This window comes from Pongo pygmaeus, chromosome 17, assembly GCF_028885625.2.
Source record: "Pongo pygmaeus isolate AG05252 chromosome 17, NHGRI_mPonPyg2-v2.0_pri, whole genome shotgun sequence".
In the NCBI taxonomy this organism is placed as follows: Eukaryota; Metazoa; Chordata; class Mammalia; order Primates; family Hominidae; genus Pongo; species Pongo pygmaeus.
The window spans coordinates 34,643,247-34,660,516 of record NC_072390.2 but is presented as its reverse complement, the minus strand read 5'-3'; the positions used below and the strand labels follow the sequence as shown (position 1 = coordinate 34,660,516).

At 39.7% G+C, this 17,270-nt stretch overlaps 1 protein-coding gene across 8 annotated transcripts in view; it reads right to left on the bottom strand.

Annotated features, from left to right (window-relative positions):
• YES1 (YES proto-oncogene 1, Src family tyrosine kinase) overlaps window positions 1-17,270 on the bottom strand; it is a 90,760-nt gene that overhangs the window by 57,907 nt on the left and 15,583 nt on the right. The window lies entirely within an intron of this gene.

The window sequence follows — 17,270 nt, the reverse complement described above, 5'->3', positions numbered from 1 at the left end:
CCTGACCATACTGCCCTGTAATCTCTAGAATTCTTCCATTTCTCCCCCAACTACTTACTTGTTCTATAGGGTTGCCTATACTTCCCTTGAAACTTCCCTTGACTACTAATTATTTACTGTCTGGATTATTGCAAAACCCTCTTTAACTGACTTCCATCCTTCTACAGTGTTAGTTCTCCAATCCTTCCTGGCTATAATGTGAAAAATGTTTGTGTTATCTAGAAAAGAAAGTCTGATTATGAGCCTTTGATGGTCCAGCCCCCTTTTCTCCCAATATAAAGTCCAAACTCCTTAACATAAAATAGAAGACCTTGGCCAGGGACGGTGGCTCACGCCTTTAATCCCAGCACTTTGGGGCCCGAGGTGGGTGGCTCACCTGAGGTCAGGAGTTTGAGACCAGCCTGGCCAACATGGTGAAACCCCGTCTCTACTAAAAATACAAAAAATTAACTGGGAGTGGTGGCAGGCACCTATAATCCCAGCTACTCAGGAGGCTGAGGCAGAAGAATTGCTTGAACCTGGGAGACGGAGGTTGCAGTGAGTCGAGATCGCGCCATTGCACTGCAGCCTGGGGGACAAGAGTGAAACTCTGTCTCAAAAAAAAAAAAAAAAAAAAAAAAAAATAGAGGGCCTTGTATGATTTGCTTAACTTACCTCTCTTGGCTCTTGAATTTCTTTTAGATCCTCAAATGTACCATACTGTTTTCACAAACGCTTGGCTTGTGACTCCTCAACCTTCAGGTCTCAGCTTAAACGTTCAAGGAATCTTCCTTGATCTCTCGTGCTCGCACAGTACACTTTATTCCTGCCCCACCATTTATGACACTGAACTGTCACTGCCTGTTTACTTCTATCCTTCTCTGAACTGCAAACCTTGAGACAAGAAAATTTTCTCTCTTGTAGCTTAGCCTAGTGTTGGCTCATAGCTGATGCCCAATGAATATTTTTACAGATCATGAATACAAACTGACTTTGGAGTTAGACACACATTTCAATTCTGGTTCTGTCACTTATTAGCTACTGTGATCCTTGATCAAATTACTTTATCTTTCCTAAGACTGAATTTCCTCTTTTTTTTTGGAGGAATAATACCTATCTTGCAAGGCTGTAAGAATTAACTGGTATCATATGCAAAGCAATCATAGCACATACCCGAATGACAGCAGTGTTTGCCTTGGTTAAGGCTTACAGCTTCAAGGACAGAATCTGACTATAGGTAGCTTAAGCAAAAAGGGGATTTTTTATAAACGTTATAGGAGTGCCTCATGGAATTCAGGGTCATAAGAGAAACTAGAACCAGCAACCCATGTTCTGGAAATTTAGTTCGTTTCTTCTCTGTTTCTCCTGGTCTTTCCATCACTTCCCTTGCTTCCCCATTTTCTCTCCTCTCCTCAACCACCTGGTCCCTCTCCACCCCACTCCCATCTCTCCTTCACCCCCTCCATGTGTTTTATCTTAGTCTCTCTTCATCTTTCATCTTTGCTACTACACTCATGTGCTTCATTCTTCTCTCCTGTGGCACAATGGCCTTTTCAGCTCTTCATAAGGTAAAACATGGCTGGCAATAGTCCCAGAGTTAGGATTTTCATTTTAGAGCTAGGCTGAGGAACCATAAAATATCAATTCCTAATTCCTAAAGTACCCTGGCCCAGCTTGGATCAGCTGCCTCCCTCTGGGTCAGCCCTCTCCAGCCAAGAGGCAGGATCACTGATGGAACATGGCAGATCCCACCTGAACCATGAGATGATAGGAAAGGTCCTAGAAAATGAGACAGTCTGGGCAATCAAAATACTTAGGGCTCACTACTCCATCTACTCAGTAAAAGCTATTAACATTTCAAGAGAATTGTTTTACTTAAGTGAATTAGCTATAATAAAAATATATTATTAATTAGTCACAAGTTTAAAGTTACACATCTATGATTTTAAATCTTATATGAATGGGAAATGTGTGACATCAATATAAAACATGTAAAAAGGATTATTTTTTCTTTTTAACTTTCTGAATTTTAGACAGTCTTGTTCTGTCACCCACGTTGGAGTGCAGCGGCACGATCTCAGCTCACTGCAACCTCCACCTCCTGGGTTCAAGTGATTCTTGTGCCTCAGGCTCCCAAGCAGCTGGGATTACTGGTGTGCACCACCATGCCCGGCTAATTTTTGTATTTTTAGTAGAGACAGGGTTTCGCCATGTTAGCCAGGCTGGTCTCGAACTCCTGACCTCAAGTGATCCACCTGCCTTGGCCTCCCGAAGTGCTGAGATTACAGGCGTGAGCCATCACGCTCAGCTAACTTTCTGAATTTCTGATCTCAATAGCTAATGCTGCAAACAGACCACAAAGGTTAACTTTTTTTTTTTTAAGAAAAGTATGTAAAGATATCCTAAGAATATTTTTAAAAATTATATAGCCACTAGGTTTGGTGGCACATGTCTGTAAGTCCCAGCTACTCAGGAGGCCAAGGCAGATGATCACTTGAGCCCAGGAATTTGAGTCTGCCTGAGCAAAATAGCTAGACCCCATCTCTTAAAAAAAATAAATAAATAAAACATTATACTGCATATTTTAGCTAAAGACCCAAAGAGAAAGTTGAGAAAATATCTCAAATACACATTTAAAAACTGAAACTAGTACATCCTAAATGTCTTCTCAAAACCTTGTTCCAAACTGAACAGAAAACTCTTCTTGGTTATGTAGGGGAAACACACACACACACACACACACACACACACACACACACACACACACACACACACACACACACACACACACACACACACACACACACACACACACACACACACACACACACACACGAAAAATAATCACATAACCTATAGCTCTAAAGGAATTAATATGAATGCAACGTTATAACAAAATTGAATCTGAAAGCTCAACTGAGTTGAATTGGAAAAACCAGGAGAAAAAAGTAAGAAGTCTGTAAGCTCGTAGCATATCTGCTTCCCATTCCCTACACCCAACAGATTTTTCTAAGCTTCTACATGTATCAATTTTTCTTCCTTTCTTTTTTTTTTTTTTGAAACAGAGTTGCACTCCTGTTGCCCAGGCTGGAGTGCAATGGTGTGATCTCAGCTCAATGCAACCTTGCATCCCAGGTTCAAGCGATTCTCCTGCTTCAGCCACCCAAGTAGCTGGGATTACAGGCGCCTGCCACCATGCCCAGCTAATTTTTCTATTTTTAGTAGAAACGGGTTTCACCATGTTGGCCAGGCTGGTCTTGAACGCCTGACATCAGGTGATCCACCTGGCTCAGCCTCCCTAAGTGCTGGGATTACAGGTGTGAACCACCGCACCTAGCTCATTAATTTTTCATGTTATTAATATCTGTAACATGCAATAAACACTAAAAGCTTTTTTGTTTTGAGGATAATTAGAAAAATCCATTTCCTTATATTAAACAAAACAGGCATAATACTGATGGAATTTCCCCAAATTTCATACTGGCAAAAAAATATTCATTTTAACACACATGTTGTCATACATATGGCCAAACTTTTCTTGTAATTTTAAATGTCCATGGGACAGTTACTAAATAAAATGTCTAATTTATTCTTATATTTTAGGAAGAATTAAGATGAATAATTCAATTATTTTGTTTTCATTACAAGTTTTCTATATGCTCACCATATTAAAATATAAATAGTAAAGATGTATCTAAGTGTGTACACTGGATGCACTAACTGATTTAATCCAGGCAATAACCACTGAAGATATGTGTTGTTATTATCTCTGTTTTACAGATGAGGAAACTAAGGCCGGAGACATTAAGTAGGTTTTGGTTCTATGTCACAAAACTAGTAAGTGACAGAGCCAGAAGCTGAGAATGAACTCAGAATATTTCAGCTCAGTGTCCACTAATTATTGCTGCTACAACAAATTATCACAAATTTAGTGGCTTAAAACAATACAAACGTATTTATCTCACAGTTCAGAAGTCTGACACCAGTGTCCCTGGGCTAAAATCAAGGTGTCAGCAGGGCTGCATTTCCTTCTGGGGATTCAAAGAGAAAATCAGTTCTTGCCCTTTCTAGCTTGTGGGGGCTGCCCACATTCCTTGGCTCACAGACTCCTTCCACCTTTAAGGCCTGGAATGTCATCTCTTTCTGATGCTGTTTTGTTGTTACATTTCCTTGACTTTCCTGCTTTTCTCTTCCACTCTTAAAACTATTGTTACTCTATTGTGCCTACCTGGATAAGCCAGGATAAACTCTCTATTTCAAAATCAGTTTATCGGGAACTTTAACTCTACCTGCAACTGTAACTCCTCTTTACCATGTAACCTAATATATTCAAAGGTTCCGAGAATTCACAGAACATGGACATCTCTGGGGAGTCAAGATGCTGCCTACCACAGTACCCATGCTTATAATCAGTATACTACAAAAATCATGTTCATGCTCATCTGTTAGGGTTCAGAGAGTCAGTATGCTTCCATACTAAGCAACATAACTGTTGAATTAGGAGGATCACGAGTGTCCAACCCTTTGAATGTGAGGACTATTTTGCTTATCTGTGGTGGCAGATATCAAAAGTTATGCACAGACCTTTTTTTTTTTTTTTAACCTCATCAGCTATTGTTAGTGTTATTGTATTTTATGTGTGGCCTAAGACAATTCTTATTCCAATGTGGCCCAGGGAAGCCAAAATGTTGGACACTGGTGGAAATTATTAACTCTCAAAGTAAAACCAAGTGATTGAGTCAATGGAGTTAACTCATCTATCTAAATAGGTCTTAAAAGGAAACAAGCCAATAAGAGATATCATCTTCCCCTTTCTTACCAAGCTTCTGACGTATAATACTGAGTGTTAGTGGGGAGAAAGAAGAACAAGTAAAGCTGGGCTTGTTCTAAGTAGCTAGAAGGAGAGAGAAGCACTATAAAAGGTCTGAATTCTGGTAGTAGGGCTGTGGTTGGCATTACATTCAGCCTGTTCAGATGATACTCTATGCTATGGTTTGAATATGCCCCCAAAGTTCACGTGTTGGAAGCTTAATCCACAATGCAACAGTGTTGAGAGATGGGATCTTTAAGACGTAAATAGGTTATGAGGACTGTGCCCTCTGAAGGGGTTAATGTCACTATCATGGGAGTGGGTTTGTTATAAAAGCGAGTCCGTCAAGACCAGTCTAAGCCCAGTGAGACCTTGTCTCTATAAAAGCAGAAAAAAAAAAAAAAAAGCCAGGCACTGGTGAGCACCAGTAGTCCCAGCTACTTTGGAGGCTGAAGTAGGGAGGAACACTTGAGGCCAGGAGTTCAAGGCTGCAGTGAGCCAGGATTGTACCACTGTACTCCAGCCTGGGCAAAAGAGTGACTCTGCCTTTTTTAAGTGAGTTTCTCTCTCTCCCTCACTCTAACCCTCTCTCAGCCTCTCGCCTTCCACCATGAAATAACACAGCAAGAAGAAGGCCCTTGCCAGATGTCAGCACTTTGGTATTGGACCTCCCAGCCTCCACAACTGTGAGAAGTAAATTTCTCTTCTTTATAAATTACCAAATCTGTGGTATTGTTATAGCAACACAAAATAAACTAAGAAATCCTAAGATGCAATTGTTCTTCAAATAGCCTCTAAATGAGAATTTGGCAGGAAGCTGGTCTCCACATAGAAATTATTCAAATCACCAGGACTCAAAGATAGAAGATGGGGTGGAGGTGGGGGTGGGGGTTGACTTCCTTCTTTGTCACAATATCAAACATGGAGACTTTTTCCCTTTTTTCTTCCTCCCTAGAGTAGGAGGAAGGGGAGCTTGACATAAGAGTGTCAAGTTCCAGGGACACTGGCAAGAGAGCTAAGGAAACCTAAAGTAGAATCTTTGTCTATTGTTGTAGTTAGCCTAGAAGGCACTTTGCAACATTCATTACTATAAACATCATCATTAATAAGTCCATACATACACACACACACACACACATACACACACACACACAGAGTTGCTCATTATCTTGAATTCCGTATTTATGAATTCACCTGCTTGCCAAAATTAATACCATATCAGTTCAGGGTGGCAATAACAATTGATAATATCAATTTCTGCATTATTTAGCAACTGCTATTGTTTCCACTTGGAAATAGGAAACTAAGAGCCACTTGAATAAGAATGTATGGGAAAATAGGATTTGCTGCACATCAAGTTTTTATGTGGTCAAGCTCCAAGGACCATATCTCTACCATAAAGTCAAATATACCTGCATGTTCTGAAGGACTTCATTCCATTTACATTTTAATATATATAAGGCATCTTTGAACAGAAACATATAACAAGGTTACATGATTTCTTTAAAAAAGCTCATAGGAACCTAAGCCTGTATTCCCTCTAGGAGGAATGGTTCAGTCTTTGATTAGGTAGTGTTCGTAATTTTATAGAACATAACTAGCACAAATAATGAGAACTGACTATATATGAATATTGATAGAAAACATGGCCAAAATTATGTTTTTTAAAAACTGTGATACATACTGTCTTTTTTTTGAGACAGAGTCTCGCTCTGTGGCCCAGGCTGGAGGAGTGCAGTGGCACAATCTCAGCTCACTGCAACCTCCACCTCCCGGGTTCAAGAGACTCTCCTGCCTCAGCCTCCAGAGTAGCTGGGACTACAGGTGCCCACCACCAAGCCCGGCTAATTTTTGTATTTTTAGTAGAGATGGGTTTCACCATATTGACTAGGCTGGTCTTGAACTCCTGACCTCAGGTGGTCCGCCCGCCTCAGCCTCCCAAAATGCTGGGGTACAGGCGTGAGCCAGCTGATACATACTGTATTTAAAGAAATTTGTTGGGCTGGGAGCGGTGGCTCACACCTGTAATCCCAGCACTTTCGGAGGCCAAGCCAGGTGGATCACCGAAGGTCAGGAGTTTGAGACCAACCTGGCCAACATGGCGAAACCCCATCTCTACTAAAAATACAAAGATCGGCTGGGCGTGCTGGCGTGTGTCTGTAATTCCAGCTACTCTGGAGGCTAAGGCAGAAGAATTACTTTAACCTGGGAGGCGGAGGTTGCAGTGAGTAGAAATCGCGCCACTGCACTGCAGCCTGGGCAACAGAGTGAGACTCTGTCTCAAAAAAAAAAAAAAAATTCTGTTGAATTATCAATTCTTTTCCCCATCAACATTTAGGACCTGACCCAAATGATAAATACTGATCAAAAATTAATGTTTGAATCTATTTTTTTAATTGAAGAGAGTGGGGATAAAAAAGACTGATATTAATCCATAGACTGACATATATCAAATTAATTTACTAGTTATCTGCACCTCCTTTTAAGCTGTGAGGACTTGATAATGCTCTGGAGTTCAACAACTGCTCTAGCCTTGAAACGTCCAGGTAAGGCATCAACGCTGGGTGACAGGAAAACAGCACGTATATGAGAAAGGCAGGATGCACGCTGACTGTTTCCAGCCATTCCTCATATTTATATTCTGACTCTTCACATCCATTTACATGTTTAATCTCCCAACTATATGAACTTGCCTCCTTTGGCTTTTTGGAGTAAAATAATGAAGTAAAAAAATTAATATGGAAATAGCATGAATGGTTTTAGTCTAGTTCAATAAAGCTGTTATATTAAAAAGAGATACAAAGTTTTTGACTCAAAAAAGTTGATGTTTCCTTTCTATTTTCATATTACATGGGGAGCCTTTTAGCATGGGCTATAAAATGATCATTTATATTCAGCTTTTCATTCCTTAGGATGACCTAAAAATTAAAGCCAGAACTTCGTATTTCTGAGATAGTGCTTACTTCTGGCTACACTATTTCAACCCTAAAATCATTGTTTAAAATATGTACATAATAACGATGTGTATATATTTAAAAATTTTAAAGTTTTTATTAAAAAATAAAACCTTTTGATTTTCAAAGTTTAGCATATACATGTATGGAAGTTTCCACCTAGAAAGGCACTAATATTCTGTGGAAAACTATTTTAGAATGCAACAACATTAAGAATTTTTGTAATCCTGATGCTACTTTGTGCTCTTAAAACAGTATTAGGAATAGGCGCAGTGGCTCACGTCTGTAATCCCCGGCACTTTGGGAGGCCAAGGTGGATAGATCACTTGAAGCCAGGAGTTTGAGACCGGCCTGGCCAACATGGTGAAACCCTGTCTCTACTAAAAATATTTTTTTAAAAATTAGCCAGACGTGGTGGTGTGCGCCTGTAGTGCCAGTACTTGGGAGGCTGAGGCAGGAGAATCGCTTGAACCCAGGAGGCAGAGGTTGCAGTGAACCAAGATCTCTTCACTGCACTCCAGCCTGGGTGACAGAGCAAAAGACTGTCTCAAACAAACAAAAACAGTATGAGAAGTATTTGCTTGCTCAGAGCATGTAAAAAAGTTGTTGAACTGAATTATATAAAGATTTATCATATTATGGCCCCCATTTTATAACATTATTAGTTTTGAGAATGGATATTTTAAATTCCATGAAATTACCTATATATGCTTTAGTTGCTTCTGATTGGAAACAATTTTCCACACGTTGTTTGGCATTCATCGAGTACTGATAACAGAATATATGCTATAAAACCTAAGGAAATGGTATACAAGCTATTTTTTCAAAGTTTTCTTAAGTGAGATGACTATATTAAAATATTCATGACCCAATACACTTATGTCAAAGAGAGAACAAAACCCACAATTATAAAAGAACAACTCTGCGAGGCATGGTGACTCACGCATGTAATCCCAACACTTTGGGAGGCTGAGGTGGGAGGATGGCTTGAGCCCAGAAGTTCAAGATCAGCCTGGGCAACATAGGGAGATCCTGTCTCTACAAAAAATTTAAAAATTAGCCAAGTGTGGTAGTACAGGCCTGTAGTCCCAGCTACTTGAGAGGCAAAGGTAGGAGGATCACTTGAGCTCAGGAGGTCAAGGCTGCAATGAATGGTGACTATGACATTGCACTTCAGCCTGGGCAAGACAGCAAGACTCTGTCTCAAAACAAAAACAAAAACCCCCAAAACAAAAAAAACCAACAACCTTCTACATCAATGAACTACAGCAAAGGTTGTATTCAGAGCAAATTTCAGATACTTACACACCTGTTACTAAAAAGGAAATAACATAAACAAATGAATTGAGGAATTTAGGAGGAAACAAAATTAGAATTTACAATCTAAAAAAAAAAAAAATGGCCAGGCGCAGTGGCTCAATCCTATAATCCCAGCACTTTGGGAGGCTGAGGCAGGCAGATCGCCTGAGGTCAGAAGTTTGAGACTAGCCTGATCAACGTGGTGAAACCCTGTCTCTATTAAATACAAAAAATTAGCTGGGCATGGTGGCACATGACTGTAATCCCAGCTACTTGGAGGCTGAGGCAGGAGAACTGCTTGAACCAGGGAGGTTGAGGATGCAGTGAGCTGAGATTGTGCCATTGCACCAGCCTGGGCAACAAGAGCAAAACTCCGTCTCATAAAAATGAATAAAATAAAATAAAATAAAGAAAAGATTCCCGGCCGAGCGCAGTGGCTCATGCCTGTAATCCCAGCACTTTGGGAGACCAAGGTGGGCGGATCACCTGAGGTCAGGAGTTTGAGATGAGCCTGGCCAACATGGTGAAATCCTGTCTCTACTAAAAACACAAAAATTAGCCAGGCATGGTGGCACGTGCCTGTAAGTACAGCCACTTGGGAGGCTGAGGCAGGAGAATTGCTTGAACCCGAGAGGCGGAGGTTGCAATGAGCCAAGATGATGTCACTGAACTCTAGCCTGGGCAACAAGAGCAAAACTCCGTCTCGGGGCTGGGGGGTAACCTCCCAAAAGGATTTTTATTTGTAAATCATACTGAGATTTCTGTTTCTCAGTATTTCTGTTTCTAATTCATTACCTTCTCTTTTAATTTCCTCTTATTATAACAAAAAATCTAGTATAATTTACAAATAAACATCAATGAAACAGATAAATCACTAGATTTCATTATAAGCAAGAAACACAAAGGGAGAGTACACAGTATTAGGTATGAGAAGGGTACTAGAGCCACAGATGATTTGAAAAGAAAATGATAACTTTGTATAACTCCTACCAATAAAGTTTCCAGAACTAGATAAAATGGCTAACCAGGCAAATAAAAATTAATAAAAACTCAGTTAAAAGATAGGAGACCTAAATAAAGCAATAACAACTAAAATAGTTTAAATCTTATTTTAAAAAACTACCAGAAAAGCACAAATATTATGTATTTCATGGGTATTACAGGATGCTTTCTTGGTTGTAGTATCCTTCCAACAGACATCTGGGGTTATCAAAAGAGCTCCTTCCCAACTGTTACCTAGGTTTCTCAGAAATTCTCTATATTCGTTCATTAAATCAAAAAAATATTTTTTGAAAGTCTAGGCTGGGTGCAGTGGCTCACGCCTATAATCCCAGCATTTTGGAAGGCCAAGACGGGTGGATCATCTGAGGTCAAGAGTTTGATACCAGCCTGGCCAACATGGTGAAACCCCGTCTCTATTAAAAATACAAAAATTAGCCGGGCGTGGTGGTGCGCGTTTGTAATCCCAGCTTCTCGGGAGGCCAAGGCAGAATTGCTTGAGCCCAGGTGGCGGAGGTTGCAGTGAGCCAAGATTGTGCCATTGCACTCCAGCCTGGCCAACAAGAGTGAAACTTGAAGAAAAAAAAAGAAAGAAAGAAAGAAAAAAAAAAAAAGAAAGTCTAGAAAGTAGAGATGCAACAGTGAACAAAACAAGGTCTCAGGCATCATGCAGCTTGCATTCTTATTAAGAATAGTAACAGATAACATTAGGCAGCTGCTATGCGCTAAATACTATCCTAAGTACTCTTGTGTATACTAACATATTTAATCCTTACAACCACCCTTTCAGTTAAGGATTATTTTTACTCACCCCTTAAAGATGAGGAAACTAAGGCACACAGAATAGGTAAATAGTCTAAGGTCAAAGATACTCTCAGGCAATTTAGCTCTAGAACAGTACTGTCCAATAGAAATATAATGTGAACCACAAATACAAACCACATATGCAATTTTAAATTTTCCAGTAGCCACATTTAAAAAGGTAAAACAGAAAGAGATTAATTTTAATATCTTATTTAACCTACTATATCAAAAATGTTACCAACATGCAATTAATATTTAATAGTTGAATTATTCTACATTCTTTTTACCATATTAAAATCTGGTGTGTACTGCACCAGGCATGGTGGCTCACGCCTGTAATCCCAGCACTTTGGGAGGCTGAGGCAGGTGGATCACTTGAGGTCAGGAGTTTGAGAATAGCCTGGCCAACATGGTGAAACCCCGCCTCTACTAAAAATACAAAAATCAGCTGGGGGTGTTGGCGCGCACCTGTGAGCCCAGCTACTCAAAATCGGGTGTGTCTTTTACATTTACAGTACATCTCAATTTGGACTAGCCACATTTCAAGTGCTCATCTATTATACTGCAGAGTGTTCGTAAGTACTGTTCTATGCTTTTCTACTAAAAAAAATATAGTGTATTCTCACGATGTAAGAATGGTTTAGTTTTAGGGTCTATTAATAATATTAATTCACCATATTAAAAAATAACAAAGTTTAGCCAAGTGTGGTGGTGCGTGTCTGTAATCCCAGCTACTCCAGGGGCTGAGGCAGGAGAACTGTTTCAACCCGGGAGGCAGAGGGTGCAGTGAGCTGAGATTGTGCCACTGTACTCCAGCCTGGATGACAGAGTGAGACTTCATCTCGAAAAACAAACAAACAAATAAACAAAGAAGCCATATTGACCATTTTGGGTTTGGGTTAAAAAAAAAATAAAAAATAAAGAAGTCAGGTGCAGCTGCACACATCTGTAGTCCCAGCTACTCTGGAGGGTGAGGCAGGACGCCAGGAATTCAAGGCTGTAGTGTGCCATAATCACACCTGTGAATAGCACTATACTCCAGCCTCAGAAACACAGTGAGACTCCATCTCTCTCTCTCTCCCCCTCTGTATATGTGTGTGTGTGTGTGTATGTATATATATATGAAGAAGGAGCAGCAGGAGCATCAGCAGCAGCAGCCATGCTTAGTGGCTCAAACCTGTAATCCCAGCACTTTGGAAGGCTGAGAAGGGAGGATTGCTTGAGGCCAGGAATTCAAGATCAGCCTGGGCAACATAGAGAGACCTTGTCTCTATTTTTTAAAAAAATTTAAAAAAGAAAGAAAAAGAAGAAAAGTTATTTATCTCAATAAAAGCCAAGGGGGAAAAAAAAGCTTAAATCAACACCCACCCCTACTTTTTAATAACTCTCATGAACTAAAAATAGAGGAATCCTTCCATGATATTATATATCTATAAAGTTCAAGTCAACTCTGGCATCACAGGTTAATGGCAAACAATAAAAAGAGTCTTAAGGTTCATTATAATTATTATTGGTTTTTTTTTTAAGACAGAGTCTCACTGTGTCACCAGGCTGGAGTGCAGTGGTGCTATGTGGGCTCACTGCAACCTCCACCTCCCGGGTTCAAGCAATACTCCTGCCTCAGCCTCCTGAGTAGCTGGGACTACAGGCGCGTGCCACCATGCCTGGCTGATTTTTTGTATTTTTAGTAGAGACAGGGTTTCACCATGTTGGCCAGAATGGTCTCAAACTCCAGACCTCGTGATCCACCCACCTCGGCCTCCCAAAGTGCTGGGATTACAGGCGTTGAGCCACTGCGCCTGGCCATTGTAATTATTACCTGAAATGAGGTTTCACTCTGTCACCCAGGCTACAGTGCAGTGGCATGATCATAGCTCACTACAGCCTCAAACTCCTGGTCTTAAGCAATCCTCCCATCTCAGCCTCCTGAGTAGCTAGGGCTACAGGCATCTGCCACCACACCCAACTAATTTTTTAATTTTTTGCAGAGATGGGGTCTCACTAAATTGCTCAGGCTGGTCTCATACTCCTGGGCTCAAGTGATCTTCCCGCCTCAGTCTCCCAAAGCACTGGGATTACAGGTGTGAGCCACTGTGTCCGACCTGCATGATCCCTTATACAAAAATAGTAAGAGAATTAACTGAAAAGCTATCAGACACAGATTTCTATACAGCAGCTACAAAAATATATTGAGAAATAAGTAGTTTCGTAATATACCAAAAATAGTTATAAAGTAGTACTCAACAAATGATAGGGATCTATCAAAAGTACATAGGAACTAGTTTGAAGAGGCTCTTGCTGACCAAATATAGAATTTGAGCATCAAGAAAAAAAAATGGTGACACTGATTACAACTAGTTGACTAAGATAATCCATAAGTCATTCTGATAAATAAATAAGGACAGGAAGGACGGTTCTCTCTTACAGAAGCCCAACTACTAAACTTGGAGTAAGAGAGCTACACATTCAGCACATGTATCCCAGAACAACTCTTACTGCAATAATTAATTCAGCCAAGGAATCATCAATAGAAGCAAAAACTATTTCCTTATCTGTAATTTATTAAAAAGAGAAATAAGCTCATTTTATGGTGAAGAAACCTGACAGACATCACTTAACTAAGTAATCAAAGTTAATACTGCCAATAGTAGGATAGACTAACACAGCATGCCTCCTGATATCCTGTACTCTGAAGAACATAATAGCCTTTAAGTGGTACTCCTGCCTCAAATTCATAATCTAAATCAAATCATGAGGAAACATCAAACAAAAACTCATCAATGTACACTATACAAAACCAGTAGTCTAACTTTTAAAAAATATCAATGTCATGAAAGATAAAGCCTGAAGAACTGTTCAGATTAAAGGAGACTAAAGAAACATGACAATTAAATGCAACATGTATTTCTAGATTGGATTTTGGATTTTTGTTATAAAGAATATTATTAGGACAATTGGAAAAATGTATGAACTACTGTATTACTTTCCTTGACACATTTCCTTTATTGTTCCCTCCTAGGGCTGCTGTACAAAAAAATGGCTTAAAACAACAAATTTATTATATCATAGTTCTGGAGGCAGGATGTCCAAAATTCAAGTGTCAGCAGGGCTATGCTCCCCCTGACACTCTGGATACCATTCTTCCTTGCCTCCTCCTAGCTTCTGATGGTAGCTGGCAATCCTTTGTGCTCCTGGCTTACAGGTGCATCCCACCAATTTCTGCCTCTGTTGTCACAAGGCATTCTCTCTGGGTATCTGTCTTCACATGTGGGTTTTTGGTTTTTGCTTTGTTTTGTTTTTTGAGATGGAGTCTCGCTCTGTCGCCCAGGCTGGAGAGCAGTGGTGCAATCTTGGCTCACTGCAACCTTGCCTCCCGGGTTCAAGCAATTCTCCTGCCTCAGCCTCCCAAGTTGTTCGAACTACAGGCGCGTGCCACCACGCGCGTGCCACCACGCCTGGCTAATTTTTGTATTTTTAGTATAGACAAGCTTTCACCTATTAGCTAGGATGGTCTCAATCTACTGATCTCATGATCCGCCTGCCTTGGCCTCCCAAAGGATGTTATTTCCAAATAAGGCCACATTCACAGGTACTGAGGGTTAGGACCCTTTTGGGGAACATAACTGAATCCACAACTGGAAATTAGGTAACTGTTGAATTCAGTAACTGTACTGCAGTTGTATAAGAAAACATCCTTGTTTTAGGAAATACATACTGAAATATTTAAGGGTACTGAGACATGCCATCTACAATTAACTTTCAAATGGTGGTGGTGGTGGGGACACATATACACACATACCCAAGGAGGGAACCATAAAGGAAATGTGACAAAATGTTAACAACTGGTAAATCTGGGTGGAGGGTATCCAGTTCTTTGTGCTACTCTTGCAACTTTTCTGTAACTTTGAAATTATTTCTAAATAAACTTGCAGCACTATTTACAACAGCAAAGATTTGGAACCAACCCATATCCCCATCAATGATAGACTGGATAAAGAAAATGTGGCACCTATACACCATGGAATACTATGCAGCCATAAAAAAGAATGAGTTCATGTCCTTTGCAAGGACATGGATGAAGCTGGAAATCATCATCCTCAGCAAACTAACACAGGAACAGAAAACCAAACACCGTATGTTCTCATTCATAAGTGGGAGTTGAACAATGAGAACACATGGACACAGGGAGGGGAACATCACACACTGGGGCCTGTTAGGGGGTGGGGGAAAGGGGAAGGAGAGCATTAGGACAAATACCTAATGCATGCGGGGCTTAAAACCTAGATGACGGGTTGATAGGTGAAGCAAAACACCATGGCACATGTATACCCATGTAACAAACCTGCACGTTCAGCACATGTATCCCAGAACTTAAACACACACACACACACACACACACACACACACACACACACACAAATAAGATCTATGAGTAAGTAAAACAAAAGTTCAGAGTCTATATAAGAAAATAAAACTGGGATATAAAAGACAATCTCAAAAAATAAACACATCACTTATTTTTAGAAGGTACATTACAAAGATGCCCATCCTTCCTACATAAATCTAAGTAACATTAAATCAAAATCACAATGAAGTTCACATGAAAAAGTGAATGCATATGAATAGCTGAGAAAGTTTTGAAAACGAAAACAGGAAATTTGTCCTTCTAGGAATCACAACCTCATGGTTAAGAGTATAGGCTCTGGACTTACAAAATTAGGTTATAGTCCTAGCTTGTAATTTGAGTAAATTTAACCTCTTAAAGCCTATTTCTTTATCTTTAAAAATAAAGATATCAAGAATACTTAACTGTTGACGGTTCTGTGAGAAATGAGTTAGCTAAATATGTTAAAGTATTTATCACAGGGACTGTCACACAGTCAATTATCAATACACATTAGTTGCTGTTACCATGGTTATAATCAGCAGCTTCAAGCTATGTGGTATTGGCATAGAAACAAACAACTAGGCCGGGTGCAGTGGCTCACGCTGGTAATCTAAGCACTTTGGGAGACCGAGGCGGGCAGATCACAAGGTCAGGAGCTCAAGACCAGCCTGCTCAACATAGTGAAACCCGTCTCTACTAAAAATACAAAAATTAGCCGGGTGTGGTGGCGGGCGTCTGTAGTCTCAGTTACTCAGGAGGCTGAGGCAGGAGAATCGCTTGAACCCGGGAGGCGGAGGTTGCAGTGAGCCAAGATGGCACCACTGCACTGGCCTGGGTGACAGAGCGAGACTCTGTCTCAAAAAATAAATAAATAAAATAAACAATTAAATCCCTCAAAAAGAAAGAGCCCAGAAACAGGCCCAAGAGTAAAAATAATTTGCAAATACTAAAAGGTGGCATTCTGAACCAGTGTGAAGATAGATTTACTAACTAGCAGTAGTGAGGTATATCATCTGAGGAAAAAAAAAAATTACCTCACAACATACATAAAATCCAGAGTATAGAGCTAAATGACTTGCAAGACAAAACAAAACAAAAACCTGTAAGTAGAATTTTTAACATCATCTTCAAGTAGAGAAAATATTCTTGAAACACAAAATCCAAAAGTTACAGAAGGAACATTATGCACAGACATGGAAAAGTCTTTGCAACATAAAGACAAAGAAAGAATTAATAACTATAATATATTGAAGAGTCCCTAAAAATCTGTAAGAAAAAGACAAATAACCCAATAGTAAAACTAGCAAAGATTATGAGCAAGCAGTTCACCATAAGGAGAGATGCATAGTAGCCTTCAATTGAAAAAGCAAATTAAAATAATTTTAAGATCTCTTTATTCATATATATAACAAAAATAAAACAATGTTCTATCAATCCCCCTAAAAAAACTGGGAAAATATAGAAAGAGCTTTAAACCTGCTAACATCCCTGGCTCTGTTTATCACCAAAAGAAAAAGCAACACCTATCATGCCATTAGAACACTTTATTATGTAAAGACGAAAAACAAAACCAAAAACAAAACACAGGTAGAAAAGCAATCACTGAACCTTACTATTAGAAGGAAACTCAGCTTATCAGGTCTGACCACTCACCAACACAAGAAAGTACCACTGACAATGACCTACATGCAGCATTTACTCAAACTCGAGACAAGGTAGTTCAATAAAGCACTTCTAAACAACTGTTAAAAATTACTTCTTTATAATCTTCAAATTGCTTAAAAATGATAAACATCTGTTTAACAAACTTTAAAAATTTTGTCAGGCATCAAAGGCAACTTTCAGTGTCTGCATTTATTAACATTCACCTTTTAAGACATCATCTAATCATTCTTCTAAGATATCTACCTGTCTCCATGATTTCTCTCTTACTGGTAGGGCCCTGGAAGTATCAGAAATATCTTTCGGAACCTTAAGATATAATTCTTCCAGACCTAGGGACATGAAATCATGTAAAGCTACATGCCTCTTACTATTT